General features: G+C 35.0%; 1 long non-coding RNA gene and 1 pseudogene across 1 annotated transcript in view; both read right to left on the bottom strand.

Annotated features, from left to right (window-relative positions):
* Positions 1–2,322: 2,322 nt before the first annotated feature.
* Positions 2,323–8,823, bottom strand: part of LOC144240586 (uncharacterized) — an 82,567-nt gene continuing 76,066 nt past the window's right edge. Inside the window, exon 3 of the long non-coding RNA XR_013337766.1 lies at positions 2,323–2,502. This is a non-coding gene — a long non-coding RNA (uncharacterized LOC144240586). The remainder of the gene's footprint in view (positions 2,503–8,823) is intronic.
* The window catches only part of LOC144240543 (microtubule-associated protein RP/EB family member 1 pseudogene), a 35,289-nt pseudogene continuing 33,350 nt past the window's right edge, over positions 6,885–8,823 (bottom strand).

The raw sequence follows: 8,823 nt of genomic DNA, 5'->3' as shown, positions 1-8,823 counted from the left end.
TTTTGCATTGGATACTCTTTCTTGTTTTGTTGAAGATTAATTGACCATATAGTTGTGGGTTCATTTCTAGATCTTCTATTTGGTTTTATTGATCTCTGTGTCTATTTTTTGCCAGTACCATATTGTTTTGATCACTATAGCTTTTCAGTTGCACTACTAGGTATTTACCAAAAGAATACAGAAATAATAATTCAGAGGGATACATGCACCCCAATGTTCATAGCAGCATTATCTACAATAACCAAATTTTGGAAACAGCTCAAGTGCCCATTGGCTGATAAAGAAAATGTACTGCATATATATATACTATATGTGTGTGTGTGCATATACAGTGCAATATTGCTCAGCCATAAAAAAGATTGAAATATTGCCACTTATAATGATAGATAGATAGATGATAGATAGATAGAATTATGCTAAGCAAAATAAATTAGTCTGAGAAATACAAATACCAAATGATTTCACTCATATTGGAATTTAAGAAACAAAACAAATGAGCAAAATGGAAAGAGAGAGAGAGGCAAACCAATAAACAGACTTTTAATTATAGAGAACAAACTAATGGTGGGAGGGAGATGGGTTAAATAAGTGATGAGGATTAAGGAGTGCACTTGTGAGAAGTACTGGGTGCCATATGGGAGTGTTGAATCACTATATTGTATACCTGAGACTAATATTACACTATATGTTAACTGAAATTTAAGTTAAAACTTAAATATATATATACACCAGGACATGTCATGGTCTCTAAAATTATCTTATAACATTGGTTATACTTTGGGGAAGGAAGGCTATTATTACCTATGAATTAAGTCATATCATCTCCATCTGTATTACAAGATTCTGCAGTAATTGATTTTACCTTACCTATCCAATCACATCTCCCAATAGTACAACAGAAACCTTCACTATAAGTAGAGTAAATCTCCAAAATATTATCAATATCTATCAAGGTTACATCACCTATGTCCATGCTCTTTTCACAATAAAATGTCATCATATTTCTTCTCTGCCAATAAAAATATATCATTTCTTGGCGCACTGGGGTGGCTTAGTTGGTTATGCATCCTACTCTTGATTTAGGCTCAGGTCATGATCTCATGGTTCAGTGCAGCTCCACTTCGGGCTTTCTGCTTGAAATTCTCTCCCTTTCTCTCTTCTCCTCCCCTACTTGCACTCCCTCTCTCACTCTCTCAAAATAAACAAACTTAATATATAACCTTAATAAATTTGATATATATATACATATATAATTTCTTAAAGATTTTCCCCCAATTTCAATGTATCATCCTCTTCCATCTACAAACTAATTTTTCTTTCCTTGAATTCCTAGGGAATTTATACTTTACCATGCTTTGAAGTTATCTGGCCCCATATTTTAATTTTTCTTAGATAACTCCCTCCTGCTTACTTGTAAAACTAGATCAAACTCCCTACAATTTCCAAATCTTTCTCTTTTACATACTACACATAAGACAGCAATGATAAATATATAAAAAGAGGAGACTAGGTTTATGAAAATATGATCATGAAACATTGAATAGCATATTGCATTATTGTTCTCAACTATTCTGTCATCCTTCTCTGTAGATAGATTATACAATTCTGCTCCCATTGACTTAATTATTAAATTCCTTTACTTTTACACAATTATTTTGTGTTAACTAATGGAATGGAATGTATGCCACATCCAAGCCAATATTTTAGAGGCTTTGTATGTTTCCACCTGCTTTTTTGTTCCTGTGCTCTATACTCTGGGAAAAACATATCCCAGAAAGCTCTATTAGGGTAGTAAAATGTGAAGGCATATCGTGCAGACCCCAACCTTGCCTGCATCCCAAAGCAAAGTCATAGCAAATAAAACTGACAGAGAAAAATAGCTTATTGCTGTTGTAAGTCACCCAGAATTTTATGTTGTTTATTTTATTGCATGTCCTAGCAATATCTAAAAGACCTAATCCAGTATTTAGCATCTGAAAGTCCTTACAGAAAACATAAACTTTTCAAACCACATTTTGTCATCTGTATATAAGGTGAAGCAAGCTCCACCATAATGTAGCTATTTAGGAATTACCACTGAAAGCATTGATTGAGATTTTTAGAAGTCTAGTGAATCTTTCGATTTAGTTTTTTGACAATATAATGATGTAGTTTTGAAATATGAAAAAAAAAGTAGTTCATGTAGTGAAGAAAATGTTTTACTATGTCTAAATATAAAACATATAAATCACAGAAAACTATACAACTCATTATTTAGATGGTATTGAAAACTCAATAATACTATGTTATTTTGACTTAAATTTTGTTTCAGAGGTCAAGGAAACTTCAGATGATGGATTCAAACCCAGTTCTCAGTTATGTGTCTTATTCTTTTATTCTGCTGACTGTCTCTTCTATAGTAAAACTTTGAAATCCATATTAGATTGTGACTGGGAGGCAATCTCGGCCATTATTAATTATATATCTTGAATTACTTCATTCTCATAGTCTGCTTGGAGTTTCCTACAGAAGAATAACCCAAATAATATAAATAATTACAATTAGAGATTTAATCATGTGCTTTTCAATATATTTAGCTTCTTCATATATACTTTCTTAACACTTGGCTAGTAAAATGCTATGATGAAGAAAATTATAAGATTTATCAAATTCTATGACATCTTTAAAAAGTAGTAGTACAGTAATAAATGCTAACTCTATAAAGTTAAAAGTCAAATCTATTCTTAATGGCACAAATCTTTGAAGGTATGGTGGTGAGTAAAACTGATATAATTTATTATTAATTTCCATAGAAGCTTTCTTTTTTCAAGATTTAGATCTTTTAATTACATGTTAAATATGAATTGCAGTCTTAGCTGAGATTATACCAACATCTTTGGTGCTATTTATTCAAGTGATGACCTATTACACATTTTTGTAAATAACCAGTTGATCTCCATGATATTTTCTTAATCTTAAGCAGCTTAAAAATCTAAGGCTAAGAAGAAAGCATTATTAAAGCAATATTTTCCTAACAAAATAAGGTTATCACCCTTTTTAACAAAAGTGAAGCTGTGCCACATTTTTAACTGTTTAAATTTTTAAAAATTTTCACAATTGTTTACAAAGCCTAAAAATTTATAAACAAAACAATTATATCAACTTATAAATTGCTATGACATTTTAAAATTTCCCCAGAAAGTGCTTATATCTCACATAGATATCTTTATTTATTCTTGTCAGCAAGTAAGGCATGACCCACTAAATATATATTAAATAGGGATATTGTACTTTGATGTAGAAAGTATGAGAGATAAATATTGCCTCTATCACGATAGATACAATTTAACTGTCATCACAAAAGCAATTCTTATTTTGAAAGTGTTAGAAATTCTTAAAGTTCTAGCAATATTAATCATTCAGTAAGACTGAGATATAATCTTTTAGTTCACTTTACCTGCATCATTTAGCTCATTTTACATGACAACCAGATTAAATAAAATTTAATGTCTCCATATATATGAAGTATGATAAAGATCCTTTGCTTGACCAAACTTCAGTCAGACTTCTGAACCTTCTCCTAGGCACATCTATTTGTTCATTTCCTTGTAAAATCTAGTTTTAGCAAGAACCCTGATAAGGCAGTTTAATCAGAACTGCTCACTCTCCACATCTAATTACCTTGCGACCTGAACAAGTTTCTCATCCTCCACGTTGCCCAGGTGATGTCTGATCACTCTGGCCTGCCCTCTGCAAGAATCCTGTTAGGTAAGCTTAGCCAGAACCTCCCTTAACCCTGATAATTTTCCATCCTCTGACTCCCTCCATCCTGCTCCTTAGCGATAAATACCCACTTGCTTATACTGTATTTGGTATTGACCCCAAACTCTCTTCCCCACTGTAAAATTTCACTGTAGTGGTTCCTATACTATTGCATTGATCCTGAATAAAATCTGCCTTACTATCATTAATAAGTATCACCAGATAGATTTTTCTTCAACAAATTTATCAAGCACAGAGGAACCTTGGATTGCAAGTAATTTGTTCAGCAAGAGTGTTCCGCAACGAGCAAACATTTCCAATAAATTTTAACTTGATAAACAAGCGATGTCTTGCAATACAAGTAGTGCATGATGACGAATGCTGCATGATCGCAACTGGTTCTTTTCTCTCTCTCTCTCTCCTCTCTCTCTCTCTCTCTTTGGGATTTTGGGTGATCATGTCCCATGTTTGAATGCTTGGTCTCAGGCCACGGTGTTTGGCAGAAATCAATCATTTTTCAGAACATTGAAATGTGCCCACAACTGGCACTAGTGTATTTTTTGTCACTTCAAAGCACGTAAGGACAGTCCTTTGCTTTTCCACACAAGGATAATCTCAGGAATGCTTTGCTTCATTCTAGGTCAAGCTGCCTGCAGATTGAGACCCTTTCCTCAGCTGCCTTATTGTCAGTTACATTAAATATAGTATATGACAAAAGTGTATTAATACTGGGCTGTAGTAAACATCCGTGCAAATGTATACAATGGCCCCCATGCAGAAAAAGGTTGAAAAGAAAGGCAGTAAGAAGATGATTATGGTGGATGTTAAGGAAATCATTGAGAAGTACGAACAAGGTATGAGAGTGGCCAAAATTGCATGACTTAAGTCTACATCTGTATCTCATCTGAAGGGGAAGAGGAGAAAAAGGCGGAGGAATTCTACACTTCAAATGAGATTAGGAAGATGTGTAAAATGTGGGAAACAATGCAAATTTTGCAAAAAGCACCACCTGAATAAAGCTATAGCAGTGTGAGCGATGAATCTGTTTAATGACAATACAATAGCCCATTGCAAAATCCTCAAAAAGAGGCAAAAGCAAGTGGCATTGGATAGGTTCCTTGTTAAAGTTGCACAAGAGGAACAAGAGTCTATTGAGCCAATAGATAGCAATGATTCCGTTAGTGATAGTGAAAGTCATCCTATACAATAACGTTCTGATCTCTTGTCTCTCTCACACCAGCCACAAAGATCTTCAAAGTTAAGTACAAGTTAATTTATTTTTCTTTGTATTTTGCATTTTATCTATTATTTTGTATTATGTTATGGTATTGTAATAATTTTTATATGAATATTTTTGGGCTTTCATTATTTCTTATGGGGAAATTAACTTTGATACACAAGTGCTTTGGATTACAAGCATGTTTCCAGAACCAATTATACTCACGAACCGAGGTTTTACTGTGTATATATATACATATACATAGTTGATATAATATCTATTATAAAATTATTCCATGTTAAGATTAAAAATACTATCTTGCCCATTCTGAAAAATATAATAGATCTAAATGAATCATCAATTCTATGACAAATATCAATTAAGCACATTCTATAATACTGAGTATATTACCAAGGATTTATCAATTAATGAAACTAATAACAAGCTCCTTGAAGAAGTATTCTTCATAGCATGCTTTTTTGACCACCTGTAAATTCTTCACAAATATATAAATTAAAAGTCATATATTATACCTAATATATTTATTTGTATTTTAGTTTTAGAACCTCAAAAATACAGGTAACCCAAAGATGCACTAAAGGTTCAGAAACACAGTGATAATTCTGAAAACTCAGAGATGTCAATTCAGAAAATCAAAGAATGACTCTAGATATCTACATTTCTAACAACATCTTGGTGATTCTAATGTAAGTAACCCATGGAATACACTTGGTCCAGTGGGCTAACTTAGCATAACAAAGATTCCCGTAAATTCCAAGAAGGGTTTGGTATCTGCCTAGTTTCTCTTTTCCTATATTCTTTGACCTTGCCATTAACATATCTTAAATCCACAGATTTAATTATTTGGAATTGAAAACTTGGTACAAATTTTTAAGAGTTAGAGTCTTATTTTATTAGCAGAAAGATAGATGTCACACAAAATTATTCTTGCCATAAATTTTGGTACACCCCTTCAGTTATATTCAAGAGAGAGAGCTGGGGCACAGAAACACAGCACCTTTTCCAAGTGGACTGTGTTTTAGAAGTCCATCATAAAAATCAACACCAATGGTGAATATGCTGCAATAAAACTGCATGGAATATTAGAGATGATGATCATTCTACTTGAACTACTTCATTTTAAAGATGAAAAAAATAGATTGTAGAGATATTTAATTATTCAAAGAGGCATCGCCTAAACCTTATGTAATAAACTTAATTCAAAATCTACTCAGAAAAAATATTTTCAGGGGCACCTGGGTGGCTCAGTAGGTTAAGCGTCAGACTTTGGCTCAAGTCACCATCTCATGGTTTGTGAGTTGGAGCCCCACATTGGGCTCTGTGCTGGCAGCTTGGAGCATGGAAAGCCTATTTCCAATTCTGTGTCTCCCTCTCTCTGCCCTTTCCCCTCTAATGATCTGTCTCTCTCTGTCTCAAAAATAAATAAACATTAAAAATTTAATAAAAAATAATTTCAATATGGAAATGACCTTTGACTTCCTAAAATCTATTATATTTTCTTCACTTTTGCTACTGTCACAAGGATCCTAAATGCATTTGAGTATTATTACTCTCTCAGTTAGCTTTAGTTTCATAATAAAATACTCTAAAACTGAGGGCTTTTTTTCTATCATGAAATACAGAATTTTATTTAGAAACTACTTAAAGTGGAAAAAGAAACCTTGTCAAGAAAGACCAGGTGGAAAATGAGTTCCCAATAAAATGAAATTTTAGGGCAACAAAAGTCTAAAAGGCCACAAAAGAGTAACAGCACCACTGTTATTTGAACAATGGCTAGTTCCTTGCATTTTTTTAGCATTGTCAATCACTGAATCTGTGAATTCCACACAGAGCATACACTACACAACAATTTTATCGTAAAATACCTGGTTTTGACACACTTTTTAGGAGAAGTTACCACNAGCTAGAGTGAAGACTTTGGATACTCCTCTGCTGATCCAGGCTGCTGATACTCTTCTTGCTCCTCCCATGGGTCCCCTTCATCAGGTATCACAAAGCCTTCATATGTGGCATAGAGAATGTCCACAATCCTCTGCAATACAGGGTTGTTTTTTCCCTCATCCTCCCTTTAAATTAATTCAATGTTCCTTAGCTTTCCAAAGCAAAAGTCTCTCTCTTTCTCCAGGTCTTCAATGGTAAGTTTCAATACACTGACCTGCTGTAATAGTTCAGCTGTTCATCATCCCTGTTGCCCACAGCAGGATTCTTTCACACCACACCTGGGCCAGCCTTAAGGGCTGCAGTAGTTCTGAGTGTGCAATGAGCCTCAGTGGAGCTGCACTGCTAGAGCTGAGAGATTTCCTGGGTTTACTCAGAGCTGGAGCAACAAAGGAGGGAGCCCCGCAGAAGTTCCTCCATCTGGTCCTGGCATTCACAGGCTCATAGTCTTTTCCATCATAATTTGCATCATAAAACTTCTTGAGAGGTGTCTGGAAAGCTCAGTAGGTTAAACCTCTGACTCTTGACATTGATTCAGGTCATAATCACAGTTCTAGGGACTGAGGCCCACATCCAGCCTGCTTGGAATCCTTTCTCTCCCTCTCTCTCTGCCCTTCCCCCTCTTGAAATCTTATTCTTTTACTCTCTCTCAAAATAAATAAACAAAAACAAAACAAAACAAAACAAAAAAACAAGAACCAAAAAAAAAAAAACACCAAAAAAACCTTCTTGAACCACTGAACAAATTCAAAATTGTCCTGAAACTTTCCTTTCACTAATTTGTTCATAGGAATTATTTTGTCAACACACATCATTTTGAGACTGCTTGTAGTATTTTTAAGTTCTGGATGTATTCAGCATAACCTGGAATTTCACCTTCTTCAAGTCCATGGAGCCAGGAAACAACCTGTCCATAAACTGACAATAGGCAGCCCCTGAGCACAACTGTTCAAATTTCATCAGATTCTGCTACAGAGAGAGAGACTCCTTGATCCAGGCCAGCCTGTCATGTTGACTCAGGTTATCACTGGTGACTGACATTGGGTATATCTTCACTGCCCTCTGGATCTCAGCAGGACTGCAGCTACGACCTATGCCCAGCTTGTGTTCTGTCTTTGTCTCCTCTCCTTCAAACCACCCAATCCTGCCTGCCACCACCCTTGATGACCTCACACGCACTCCCTCATACCCATTATGTACCAATGTACCTAAAGATCCGAAGTTTATTAACTAATCATTCTATGGGTTAACAATTTGTCTTGGGCTCAGATCATTGTACTGCTGGTCTGTGCCAGGTGCAGATGCTCTCAGGTGGGCTCACTCTTGTACCTGCAGTCAGTGTCTATGAATGGAGGACCAGTTCATTGCACCTAGGGCATGTCTATTTTCTGTGGGTCCCCCTGACTTCCAGAAGGCTAAAGGGTGAAAAAGGAAAAGGAGATAATGGAGCCTAGACTCACTGAATACAGCTCTCTAGTGTGCACATTTAGTAGAATGTAATAACTGCCATAAAGACTGAATTAGGGGATATACTCAATCTATTCTCTTAACCTCAAATTTCATCCCAGTGCCAGTTAGCCAAAGCTAACAAGGGTCAAAGGGCAAGAATGTCCATGTAATGTCAGCCTCCTGGAATAAAGAACAGGGCAAAGAAAGGCAATTCATCTATCTAGAACATGACAAACACAGAGTAAACAGCATAGAACTTTTAAACTTGTTTACCATTGTTTTAGTGGTTATTGCAGAGATGAAACTATGAATCTTGACTTATTTTGGTCTATGTTAACCACAAGTTTTGTGCTTCATTCCAGACAGAACAAGAAACTTCAGGCACTTTTACTTTCTTCACCCTTCCCAATGCACTGTTCTTATGAATATTAATTTTGAATTTTAACTCATCAACA

Source organism: Crocuta crocuta, unplaced genomic scaffold (assembly GCF_008692635.1).
Source record: "Crocuta crocuta isolate KB4526 unplaced genomic scaffold, BGI_CrCroc_1.0 scaffold6, whole genome shotgun sequence".
In the NCBI taxonomy this organism is placed as follows: domain Eukaryota; kingdom Metazoa; phylum Chordata; class Mammalia; order Carnivora; family Hyaenidae; genus Crocuta; species Crocuta crocuta.
Note: the sequence above shows the minus strand (reverse complement) of the source record. Positions and strands in the feature narration are given on the sequence as shown.